Source organism: Cherax quadricarinatus, chromosome 1 (assembly GCF_038502225.1).
Source record: "Cherax quadricarinatus isolate ZL_2023a chromosome 1, ASM3850222v1, whole genome shotgun sequence".
In the NCBI taxonomy this organism is placed as follows: Eukaryota; Metazoa; Arthropoda; class Malacostraca; order Decapoda; family Parastacidae; genus Cherax; species Cherax quadricarinatus.
Genome location: NC_091292.1, coordinates 68,384,037 through 68,398,349, shown reverse-complemented (window position 1 = coordinate 68,398,349; position 14,313 = coordinate 68,384,037). Strand labels below are relative to the sequence as shown.

The 14,313-nt window shown below is 42.3% G+C and overlaps 1 protein-coding gene across 1 annotated transcript in view; it reads right to left on the bottom strand.

The window, feature by feature from the left end:
- The window catches only part of LOC128685431 (irregular chiasm C-roughest protein-like), a 399,092-nt gene that overhangs the window by 182,316 nt on the left and 202,463 nt on the right, over positions 1 to 14,313 (bottom strand). The window lies entirely within an intron of this gene.

Here is a 14,313-nt window from a genome sequence, read left to right as displayed (position 1 = left end):
CATTGACTTGGAACAACTAAGATGGAATAGTCTATCTCATCTGAATTTAATTTGAATGCTGACTTGTACAAGATACCTTTTATATATTCAAATTTATATGAAAAGTTTTTCCTTTGGATCACTTGATTTTGTTTAGCGGCATTATGGCAATTCTGAAGAGAAGGGCAATTACGTTGTAAATTGACAAAGGAGTCCTTCGATATATCTAAAGGCTTAAAGTCAGGGAAAATCAAAGGATGGACAGTAGGAGAAGCCTGGGCTTTGGTCTGAGCCCTAGTCAAGACATTTATGGTATCGGAGGTGATATCTTTACTTTCATCTAACAAGTGAACCGGTGATCCTACTACCTCGCTTTCGAGAGTAGCATCAATGGTTTTTAATCCCACATGAATCTCACGAGACATTGTCTCATCTGAACTTTCAAGGGGCTTCTCTGACTCTACAGGAAGAGGATCTGAAAAGCTTATGTCCACCTTTGGCGATGAAAGGTCAACCTCAGAAGGAAGAATGGCACCTTTTACATTACCTATTAGTACAGAGCAAGAAGTGATGGGAGCTAGTACGGCTTCAGACCAACCTGTGAACCATTTAGACCTAATGTAACAACGGATGGTAGGAAAAGTGTCCGTACGGCCCAAGTAGTCTGAAAGTATAGCAGAGGAATGAGTTTCTTTAAGGTTAGGGAACAGCTTATCAGAAATGACTATACATGTGCATCCAGTGTCTCGTAAAATGGTAGATACATTAAGTCCATTAACTGTTCCTGAACAGAAGGGTGCTTGGTCATTACAGTCTTTAAAACATTTTCCAACATTTTGGACCTTCTTAGAAGGACAATCTGGACGTTTATGTCCCTTAACACCAAACAAATGACAAACAGGAATAAAAGCAGTCATTTTACTTTCCATTAGAGGCTTTTATTTCTTAAGGTCTGATGAACCCTTACCCTTAGGGTTCGATCCCTTTAGGTCTTTATAGGAATTATGAGCCTCAGCATACAGGTCAGCAGCCTCAGCAACTTCCTCAGCTTTAATCAGGTTACGTTCTCTGATGAATGTTCGTATCTGATGGGGAAGAGCTGTCAGGAACTGGTCAGCAACCATGAAGTCTCTAAGAGATTCATAACTGTGATCAATTCCTGAACTCTCTATCCAAAAGTCGAACAAACGAAAGAGTGTTACCTGTAACTGCTGAAAGTTCTGGCCAGGCTGTAAGGTGGCATACCTGAAATCTTTCCTGTAAGAATTAGTGGATTTTTGATATGCTTTAAGGATTGCCTTCTTCAGTAGGTTATAATTACATATGATATCCTGCGACTAAGTTGCATAGATATTCAAGGCTGTACCGGAAAATAACATTCCTAACCTGTTAGCCCAGGTGTCAGCAGGCCATTCACAGAGGGTAGCGGTATTTTCAAACCTGATAATGTATGAAGTTATGTCTTCCCCCTCTGTGAAGGGAGGTAAATTAAGTGTTGGAATATGTTCACTGACTGCATGTTGTTCCATTACTCCTTCCTCTAATTGTTGTTGCGTAAGAGTTAACTTTTTATTCTCTAATTCAAGGCGAGATTTTTCGAGCTCGCGATCCTTTTCTCTCTCTACTAACTCAAGTTCTCTAGCTTTTTCCTCACATTCTCTAGCTTTTTCCTCAACTTCTCTATCCTTTGCTCTTTCCTCAAGTTCTCTTATTTTAGCCTGTTCCTTACGTATTTTAGCCTGTTCCTCACGTATTTAGGCCTGTTCCTCAAGTTCTCTAGCTCTTTCTTCACAATCAAGTCTATCACGCTCCTTTTTGTCTCATCTTTCTCTTTCTAACTGTCTTTCTTGGATTTCTCTCTCAATTCTCTCTCTCTCTCCTTTTTCTCCTGTCTTTCAAGGTTCTCTTTCTCCTTTTTCTCTTCTCTTTCGATTCTCTCTCCTTTTTCTCTTCTCTTTCGATTCTCTCTCTCTCCTTTTCTTCTTCTCTTTCCCTTTCTAACTGTCTCTCTTCTCTCTCAATTCTCTCTCTTTCAAGTCTTTCCTGGATCTTAGCACTAATGAAAGATTCTAAATTTTTCCCTGTTATTCCTAACTTACTTCCAGCGTTCATCCAAAACTGGTATTCTTCCATGCTTGCGAGAATAACTTAAACTATCAGGGGAAATGAAACGGGTATTAAAGAAAACGGAGGGTTCAATTCCTGCTCCGTTCAAACTGTAAATAAACCAGAGAGCTCGATCCCTGCTTCAATTAAACAATATGTATTAATTAAAACGAAGGGTTCTATGCCGGCTCCGAGCAAACAGTAAGTAGAATGGGGTCCCTTGACCATCCAATCTTCTCACCAACAAATCAAGAGTGTCCAATGACAGTTCCCTTGATAAAATAAAGAGCTCAATGAAACAAATTGTCACTGGAAAATCTCGGGTCCTTAGAGTCTAATCCTCCAAAGTGTTTCAAGCTCACAAGAAAGGTGGCAGAATTAACTATTATATCCTGCCTGACTTGACTTACAATAAATTGAGACTATAACAATCACCAAATCTTTTAAATACCTGTACCGTAGTCCTACCATAGAGAATGATTACTCATGGCTGGTGGTAACCGTCTGTGGTATGCGGCGTTTAAGTTCCAATGGTAGATTCGAGATGGAATTGAATCTTGATTCTGTCGAGTTGTATCCTGGCAAGGTCGCCACTTGTGAAGGCTTACTCAGCCCTGTAATAACTTCAGACAGTATTACCAAGGCTGGCTCCTCCTCAGGAAAATTAATGAATAGAAAAGGAAATAATAACAAACATAAACACTTTATTATATAGAAAATATAAAATATAAAACACTTAAATATGAAATATTAATCCTATATTAAAGAAAATGAAAAATATAAATGATAACTGAATTCAAAGCTAATATATATAGGGGTGTCTGGTGTTGGTGACACTGTGTTGTTGAAATCGTAGCCGTTGCTGATGATGGGGGGGGGTCGCAGGTGTTGGTTACGACCCACTGGCTAGTTCTTCACAGTATAGCCTTGAGTATTATATCCCGATGACAGGAAAGCAGGTTCTTTACCGCTGCAATGATGAGGGGTTACGTTCTGCAATTTCATACAGGTGCACAGGTAATTAAATCCAAAAAGGGGAAGTCTCAGGACGTTAGTCCATCTCCACCAGTTCTTCTCGTTGATTGACAGGTGACCCTCTCTGTCATCCAAGCAGAAAAGATAGACAGGTTACCAACTGCTTAAATAATCACTCTCCATGATAAGTACAATACCTAAAAGACGTGGTGATTATTACAACAGTCAACATAGAGCAAGGCTGAAAAGACTAACTTTATTATTGGTCAAAAGTGAAGCTTTCAACCCATAAATCCACTAGAATACAAGGCAGGCATGTACTTACAGTAGTGCTGGGAGCTGTGAGTCTAGTGATTACTGTTTGGACCAGAGCCCCACACGTCACCTTTCGGGGGGGGGAGGAGGGGGAGGGATAGGGGGAGCTAGACTGACCCTACCTTAACAAGCAGCCGGCAGTCAAACTATCACTTTTGGGGTGGGGGAAAAAGGCGGGAATAGCGGGAGCTAGACTTACCCTACCTTAACAAGTAGCCGGCAATGAAACTATTGTTACTATATACTCCCTCGCTACTCCTATCTATTGAACTCTTCCCTCACATATACACAGTGTCCTGTTCCACTACTATACACAGTGTCCTGTTCCACTACTATACACAGAGTCCTGTTCCATTACTATACACAGTGTCCTGCTCCACTACTATACACAGTGTCCTGCTCCACTAGTATACACAGTGTTCTGTTCAACTATTATACACAGTGTCCTGTTCCAATACTATACACGGTGTTTTGTTCCACTACTATACACAGTGTCTTGTTCCAATACTATACACAGTGTCCTGTTCTGCTACTATACAGTGTCTTGTTCCACTGCTATACACAGTGTCCTGTTCCACTACTATACACAGTGCCCTGTTCCAATACTATACACAGTGTCTTGTTCCACTACTATACACAGTGTCTTGTTCCACTACTATAGACAGTGTCCTGTTCCGCTACTATACACAGTGTCTTGTTCCACTACTATACACAGTGTCCTGCTCCACTACTATACAAAGTGCCCTGTTCCACTACTATACACAGTGTCCTGTTCCACTACTATTTACAGTGTCCTGTTCCACTACTATACACAGTGTCCTGCTCCACTACTATACACAGTGTCCTGTTCCACTACTATACACAGTGTCCTGTTCCACTACTATACACAGTGTCCTGTTCCACTACTATACACAGTGTCCTGTTCCACTACTATACACAGTGTCCTGCTCCACTACTATACACAGTGTCCTGCTCCACTACTATACACAGTGTCCTGTTCCACTACTATACACAGTGTCCTGTTCCACTACTATACACAGTGTCCTGTTCCACTACTATACACAGTGTCCTGCTCCACTACTATACACAGTGTCATGCTCCAAAACTGAACACAGTGTCCTGGTCCATTACTATACACAGTGTCCTGCTCCACTACCATACACAGTGTCCTGCTCCACTACTATACACAGTGTCCTGCTCCACTATTATACACAGTGTCCTGCTCCACTACTATACACAGTGTCCTGCTCCACTACTATACACAGTGTCCTGCTCCACTACTATACACAGTGTCCTGTTCCACTACTATACACAGTGTCCTGCTCCACTACTATACACAGTGTCCTGCACCACTACTATAGACAGTGTCCTGTTCCACTACTAAACACAATGCTCTCTTCCACTACTATAGACAGTGTCCTGTTCCACTACTATACACAGTGTCCTGTTCCAATACTATACACAGTGTCCTGTTCCACTACTATACACAGTGTCCTGTTCCACTACTATACACAGTGTCCTGTTCCACTACTATACACAGTGTCCTGTTCCACTACTATACACAGTGTCCTGTTCCACTACTACACCCAGTGTCCTGCTCCACTACTATACACGGTGTCCTGCTCCACTACTATACACAGTGTCCTGCTCCACTACTATACACAGTGTCCTGTTCCACTACAATACACAGTGTCCTGTTCCTCTACTATACACAGTGTCCTGCTCCACTACTATACACAGTGTCCTGCTCCACTACTATACACAGTGTCCTGTTCCACTACAATACACAGTGTCCTGCTCCACTACCATACACAGTGTCCTGTTCCTCTACTATACACAGGGTCCTGTTCCACTACTATACACAGTGTCCTGTTCCACTACAATACACAGTGTCCTGTTCAACTACAATACACAGTGTCCTGCTCAACTACAATACACAGTGTCCTGCTCCACTACAATACACAGTGTCCTGTTCCTCTACTATACACAGTGTCCTGTTCCACTACTATACACAGTGTCCTGCTCCACTACAATACACAGTGTCCTGCTCCACTACAATACACAGTGTCTTGCTCCACTACTATGCACAGTGTCCTGCTCCACTACAATACACAGTGTCCTGTTCCACTACAATACACAGTGTCCTGTTCCTCTACTATACACAGTGTCCTGTTCCACTACTATACACAGTGTCCTGCTCCACTACAATACACAGTGTCCTGCTCCACTACAATACACAGTGTCCTGTTCCACTTTAATACACAGTGTCCTGCTCCACTACTAGACACAGTGTCCTGCTCCACTACAATACACAGTGTCCTGTTCCACTACTATACACAGTGTCCTGTTCCACTACTATACACAGTGTCCTGTTCCACTACTACACACAGTGTCCTGTTCCACTACTATACACAGTGTCCTCTTCCACTACTACACACAGTGTCCTGTTCCACTACTATACACAGTGTCCTGTTCCACTACTTTACACAGTGTCCTGTTCCACTACTATACACAGTGTCCTGTTCCACTACTATACATAGTGTCCTGTTCCACTACTATACACAGTGTCCTGTTCCACTACTACACACAGTGTCCTGTTCCTCTACTATACACTGTGTCCTGTTCCACTACTATATACAGTGTCCTGTTCCAATACTATACACAGTGTCCTGTTCCAATACTATACACAGTGTCCTGTTCCACTACTATACACAGTGTCCTGTTCCACTACTATACACAGTGTCCTGTTCCACTACTATACACAGTGTCTTGTTCCTCTACTATACACAGTGTCCTGTTCCACTACTATACACAGTGTCCTGTTCCAATACTATACACAGTGTCCTGTTCCACTACTATACACAGTGTCCTGTTCCACTACTATACACAGTGTCCTGTTCCACTACTATACACAGTGTCTTGTTCCACTACTATACAGAGTGTCCTGTTCCACTACTGTGCACAGTGTCTTGTTCCACTACTATACACAGTGTCTTGTTCCACTACTATATAGAGTGTCCTGTTCCACTACTGTGCACAGTGTCTTGTTCCACTACTATACACAGTGTCTTTTTCCACTACTATACACAGTGTCTTGTTCCACTACTATACAGAGTGTCCTGTTCCACTACTGTGCACAGTGTCTTGTTCCACTACTATACACAGTGTCCTGTTCCACTACTATACACAGTGTCCTGTTCCACAACAATACACAGTGTCCTGTTCCACTACACACAATGCCCTGTTCCACTACTATAAACAATGTCTTGTTCCACTACTATACACAGTGTCCTGTTCCACTACTATACACAGTGTCCTGTTCCACTACTATACACAGTGTCTTGTTCCTCTACTATACACAGTGTCCTGTTCCACTACTATACACAGTGTCCTGTTCCACTACTATACACAGTGTCCTGTTCCACTACTGTACACAGTGTCCTGTTCCACTACTATACACTCTGTCCTGTTCCACTACTATACACAGTGTCCTGTTCCACAACTATACACAGTGTCCTGTGCCATTATTATACACAGTGTCTTGCTCCACTACTATACACAGTGTCCTGTTCAACTACTATACACAGTGTCCTGTTCCACTACTATACACAGTGTGCTGCTTCACTAGTATACACAGCGTCCTGTTCCACTACTATACACAGTGTCGTGCTCCACTAGTACAAACAGTGTCTTGTTCAATTACTATACACAGTGTCCTGTTCCACTACTATACACAGTGTCCTGCTCCACGAGTATACACAGTGTCCTGCTCCACTACTATACACAGTGTCCTGCTCCACTAGTATACACAGTGTCCTGTGTCATTATTATACACAGTTTCCTGCTCCACTACTATACACAGTGTCCTGCACCACTACTGTACACAGTGTCCTGTTCCACTACTATGCACAGTGTCCTGTTCCACTACTATACACAGTGTCCTGTTGCACTACTATAAACAGTGTCCTGCTCCACTACTATACACAGTGTCCTGCACCACTACTATACACAGTATCCTGCACCATTACTATGCACAGTATCCTGCTCCACTGCTATACACAGTGTCCTGCACCACTATTATGCACAGTGTCCTGCTCCACTACTATACACAGTGTCCTGCTCCACTACTATACACAGTGTCCTGATCCTCTACTATACACAGTGTCCTGTTCCACTACTATACGCAGTGTCCTGTTCCACTACTATACACAGTGTCCTGTTCCACTACTATACACAATGTCCTGCTCCACTATTATACACAGAGTCCTGGTCCACTACTATACGCAGTGTCCTGCACCGCTATTATACACAGTGTCCTGCACCACTATCATACACAGTGTCCTGCTCCACTACTATACGCAGTGTCCTGCACCACTATTATACACAGTGTCCTGCACCACTTTTATACACAGTGTCCTGCACCACTGTTATACACAGTGTCCTGCTCCACTATTATACAGAGTGTCTTGCACCACTATTATACACAGTGTCCTGCACCACTACTATACACAGTGTCATGCTCCACTACTATACACAGTGTCCTGCTCCACTACTATACACATTGTCATGTTCCACTATTATACACAGTGTCCTGCTCAACTATTATATACAGTGTCCTGCACCACTGTTATACACAGTGTCCTGCACCACTGCTATACACAGTGTCCTGCACCACTACTATACACAGTGTCTTGCACCACTATTATACACAGTGTCCTGCTCCACTACTATACACAGTGTCTTGCACCACTATTATACACAGTGTCCTGCTCCACTACTACACTCAGTCTCCTGCGTCACTATTATACACAGTGTCCTGCACCACTATTATACACAGTGTCCTGCACCACTATTATACACAGTGTCCTGCACCACTATTATACACAGTGTCCTGCACCACTAGTATAAATGCGGTGTCCTACTCCATTCATTTATTATTACTAAAATTTGGGAAGAATTTAAGGTATGTTGGACAAGTTAAAATCTTAAAACTTGGGAAGAATATAAAGTATGTTTGACTGGTTGTTGACTCTCTCACTTATATTATCTTAAAGGGAAGAGTAAGGTGTAATCTCGCCCTTATGTGCCTTCTCCTTTTCAATTAATTTATATGAGAAATCACGAAAGCGATTGGGCGTTTACTATTTTTTTTGCAATTGTTCTTATGCACACACACACACACACACACACACACACACACACACACACACACACACACACACACACACACACACACACACACACACACACACAAACACACACACACAAATGTAGACAGCAAATGTAATCCCAATTTTCAAAAAAAGGAGACAGATACGAAGCATTGAACTACTGACCAGTGTCACTGACGTGTATAGTATGCAAGGTCATAGAGAAAATTATCAGGAGAAGAGTGGTGGAACACCTAGAAAGGAATAAGCTTATCAACGACAGCCAGCACGGTTTCAGGGACTAGAAATCCTGCGTCACGAACCTACTGGAGTTCTATGACACAGTGACGGCAGTAAGACAAGAGAGGGATGGGTAGATTGAATTTTCTTGTACTGTAAAAAGGCGTTTGATACAGTTCCACACAAGAGATTATTGTGGAAGCTGGAGGGCCAGGCATGGATAACAGGGAAGGCATTACAGTGGATCAGGGAATACCTGTCAGGAAGACAACAGCGAGTCATGATGTTTGGCGAGGTGCCAGAATGGGCGCCGGTAACGAGCGGGGTGCCACAGGGATCAGTCTTAGGACCGGTGCTGTTTCTGGTATTTGTGAACGACATAACGGAAGGAATAGACTCCAAAGTGTCCCTGTTTGCAGATGATATGAATTTGATGAGAAGAATTCAATCGGACGAAGACCTACAGAGGGATCTGGACAGACTGCAGGGCTGGTCCAGCAACTGGCTCCTGGAGTTCAACCCCACCAAGTTCAAAATCATGAAGATTGGGGAAGGGCAAAGAAGACCACAGACGAAGTAAAGTCTAGGGGGCCAGAGCCTACAAACCTCACTCATGGAAAAGGATCTTGGTGTGAGTATAACACCGGGAACATCTGAGGCGTACATCAACCAAATAGCTGCTGCAGCATATGGGCGCCTGGCAAACCTAAGAACAGCATTCCGACATCTAAATAAGATTCAGGACCCTGTGCAGCGCCAGTTTGTAACCCTCACCTAGCCAAGCATGTAAGGAAACTAGAGAAAATGCAAAGGTTTGCAACAAGACTAGTCCCGGAGCTAAGGGGTATTTCCTATGAGGAGAGGTTAAGGTAAATCGACCTGACGACACTGGAAGACAGGAAAGTTTGGGAGGATATGATAACGACACATAAAATACTGAGAGGAATTGACAAGGTGGACAGAGATAGGATGTTCCAGAAATGGGACTCAGCAACGAGGGGTCACAGTTGGAAGCTGAAAACTCAGATGAACCACAGGGATGTTAGGAAGTATTTCTTCAGCCACAGAGTTGTCAGGAAGTTAAATAGCCTGGGTAGTGATGTAGTGGAGGCAGGATCTATACATAGCTTTAAGAAGAGATATGACAAAGCTCACAGAGTGGGAAGAGTGATCGGGTAGGGACCAGGTGAAGAGGCGGGGCCAGGAGCTGTGACTTGACCCCCACAACCACAACTAGGTGAGTACAATTAGATGAGTACACAGACACACAGACACACAGACACACACACATACACACAGACACACACAGACACACACACACACACACACACACACACACACACACACACACACACACACACACACACACACACACACACACACACACACACACACACACAAAGTGATTTTCAAGGCAGAATTGACTCAAAACAGGATCATGCAGGAGAAAGCACGACTAAGGCACATATCGGTGTACCAGAGTGTGTATCTCGACTGTGACAGAACACAAGAAGAAAGGCAGAAACTGAAAGAGAGAGTTCAAAGACAAAAGGAGGAAAGAGAGAGGAAATGAAATAAATGGGCAGGAGGACCCAGACTCAGGAGAAAGAGCAAATACATCCTCCCTCACAACCAACTACAGGAGGCTCTCAACCCCGACAACCCCAATGCAAGTAAACAATCTAACCCAAAATCCACCCCCGTCATCATAAACTCCACCTTCATAGCAACCCCCCATATTTTCTCGTCAGGTCTTCTGCTTCCCAAACCCCAACATACCCCCCAGACCACAGTTTTAGAAAAGAAATTGAACCAAACACAGAAGGAATAACAAATATATGTGAAGAGTTGTATGGAAGAATCAAGGAGATATCCCCAGACATTATAGCAATCACAGAAACGAAATTCACCAGGATAACAGATGCAATCTTTCCACCAGGATATCAGATCCTGAGGAAAGATAGAAGGAGCAGAGGGAGGAGGAGTTCCACTGCTCATTAAAACCCACTGGGGATATGAGTAAATGAAAGGAATGGACAGAATGGGCGAAAGGGACTACATAGTACGAATAATTCAGTCTGGAGGCCCTAAGGTGGTAATTTCAGTGATGTACAACTGCCACAGAACTGCAGGATGCCAAGAGGAGAATAAGATGAGAGCAACAGAGTAATGGTAAACACACTAGATCAGGTGGCCAGAAAGGCTCACAAGAGGAGATCAAAGTTTCTTATTATAGATGATTTCATTCACAAGGAGACTGACTGGGAAAACCTGGAGCGACTTGGAACTCCCAAAACATGGAGAGCAAAGATGATGGATGTGGTACTGGAAAACCTCATGCGACAACATGTTAGGGACACTACCAGAGAGAGAGGTGAGGATGAACCAGCAAGGTTGGACCTGGTATTCACCTTAAGTATTTCAGATATCAAGAACATCACATACGAAAGGCCCCTCAGAGCTAGTTATCATGTGGTTCTGAACTTTGAATGTATAGTTGAGTTACAAGTGGAGAGAGTAACAGGAACAGAATGGGAGAAGCCAAAATACAAAAGTGAGGACTACACAGTCATGAGGAACTTTCTGCAAGAGGTTCAGTGGGAAAGAGAATTGGTAGGAAAACAAGTAAACGAAATGATGGACTACGTGACAACAACATGCAAGGAAGCAGAGGAAAAGCTTGTTCCCAATTGCAACAGAAATAATGGTTCATTCAAAAGTGTAAGGAGGCGAAAACTAAGTGTGCTAGAGAATGGAAAAAGTACAGAAGACAATGAACCCAGGAAAATAAAGAGATTAGTCGAATAGCCAGAAAGAAATATACACAAATAAGGAGGGAGGCCCAACAACAATACGAAAACGACCCTGCATCGAAAGTCAAGTCTGACCCGAAGCTGTTGTATAGCCACATCAGGAAGAAAACAACTGTCAAGGCCCAGGTAATCAGGCTGAAGAAGGAAAGTGCAGAGTTGACACGAAACGACCAACAAGTATGTGAGGAGCTATATATGAAAATTAAAGAAGTATTCACAGTGGAGACAGAAAGGACTCCAGGAAGCCAGAAGAGGGAGGTACACCAACAAGGAATACACCACTAAGTGCTGGATGAAATACACACAACCAAGGAAGAGATGCAGAAGCTGCTATGTGAACTTGAAACCTTAAAGACAGTGAGACAGGACAGCTTTCCATGGGTCCTTAGAGAGGAAGTGGAGACACTGTGTGTGCCACTAATGAAAATCTTCAACACATCCATTGAAACTGGGCTGCTGCCTGAGGTATGGAAGATGGCAAATGTAGTCCCAGTTTTTAAAAAAGGAGACAGACATGAGCCATTAAACTACAGACCAGTGTCACTGACGTGTACAGTATGCAGTCATGGGTAAGATTATCAGGAGGAGAGTGGTGGAGCACCTAAAAAGGAACAAGCTTACAAATGACAACTAACACGGTTTCAGGGAAATGAAATCCTGAGTCACAAACCTACTAAAGTTTTACGACAAGATGACAGAAGTAAGACACGAGAGAGAGGGGTGGGTAGATTGCATTGTCTTGGACTGTAAGATGACCTTCGACACAGTTCCTCTCAAGAGGTTAATGCAAAAGCTAGAGGACCAGGCACGCTTAACAGGAAAGGCATTGCAATGGATCAGAGAATAACTGACACGGAGCCAACAACGAGTCACAGTACGTGACACGGTGTCAGAGTGGGCGCGTGTGGCGAGCGGGATTGCACAGGGTCCAGTCCTAGGACCAGTGCTGTTTTTTCTTATATGTGGATGATATGGCGGAAGGGATAGACTCAGGAGTATCATTGTTTGGAGATGATATGAAGTTAATGAGGAGAATTAAATCTGATGAGAATCAGACAGGTCTACAAAGAAACTTGTACAGGCTGCAAGCCTGGTCCAGTAACTGGCTCCTGGAGTTCATTACCACCAAATGCAAAGTCATGAAAATCGGGGAAGGGCAAAAATGACCGCAGAGAGAGTATAGACTAGGTGGCCAAAGACTGCAACCTCAATCACGGAAAAGGATCTTAGGGTGAGTATAATACCGAGCACATCTCCTGAGGCGCACATCAAGCAGATAACTGCTGCAGCATATAGGCGCCTTGGAAACCTAAGAATAGCGTTTCAATACCTCAGAAAGGAATCGTTCATACTGGAGTATGCAGCACTAGTTTGGAACCCACACCTTGGCAAGCAGATCAAGAAATTAGAAAAAGTGCAAAGGTTTACAACAAGACATTCCCGGAGCTAAGGGGCATGATATACGAGGAAAGGTTAAGGTAAATCGACCTGACGACACTGGACGACAGGAGAGATAGGGGAGACTTTATAATGACATATGAAATACTGAGAGGAATTGATAAGGTGGACAGGGACAAGAACTCTTAAAAATTAAGTCCTTTTTAAATTTTTCTCATACATATTTAAAGATATATTTTTTTCATTTAAGTTTAAGTAAAAATTAATAATTTTGTACCAAAAGAACCTTAGAAAACTTACCTAACTTTATTACAACAAGCGCAATTTAATTTAGCCTAATCCAACTGAATATATTTCAGATACGTTTACAGTAATTTAATAATAAACAAAAACAATGAAATATATTTTTTCTTTAGGTTCAGAATGATTTTTTGAGATATTATTTTATGCACAAATTTTCGCTACATTACTATTTAAGTAAAAATTGCATATATATATATATATATATATATATATATATATATATATATATATATATATATATATATATATATATATATATATATATATATATATATATATATATATATATATATATATATATATATATGTGTGTGTGTGTGTGTGTGTGTGTGTGTGTGTGTGTGTGTGTGTGTGTGTGTGTGTGTGTGTGTGTGTGTGTGTGTGTGTGTGTGTAACTGAGTCAATTCTAAACTAGCAAAAGGAAAGAAAGAAAGGTAGAGAATACTTTGATTTATCCTGAACCAATATCAGTTTCAGTGTATACTGAGAAATGGAAATTGTCCATATGCACGCCATATTCACTCTGTGAGAAATGCGATAATATGAGCATGACAATAAAATTAATAATAATAATAATAATAAATATTAACTGAGATATAATAAATAATATTAATAATGAAAATACTACTACTATTATCACTTATGCTCCTACTACTAATAATAAAGTAATTAATAATACATATGACAATGATATAATTAAATGATCGATACCATGCCCAGCCCTTCTAGGGTAGGGTAGGTGCCTGAGCCCGAGCCTTTAGCTCATAAGACTGTCATTCCCATTTGCCCCCTTGGGGCGGGGTTGGCAGACCAGAGAGGCCTAGCTTGTGGCTAGGCCTGGGGACAGTTGGTCCCAAAGATGAGGAGGTACTTGTGCCTCCTCCCATGGGAGACTTAGGTCTCAGACACTCCCTAAAGAGGGAGCCACGGCCGGGCCACCACTTGGAAAAGGCTCGGGCCGGGAGAATACCGGCTAATCTTTAATAATAATAATTATTAAATAATAATAATAATAATAATAATAATAATAATAA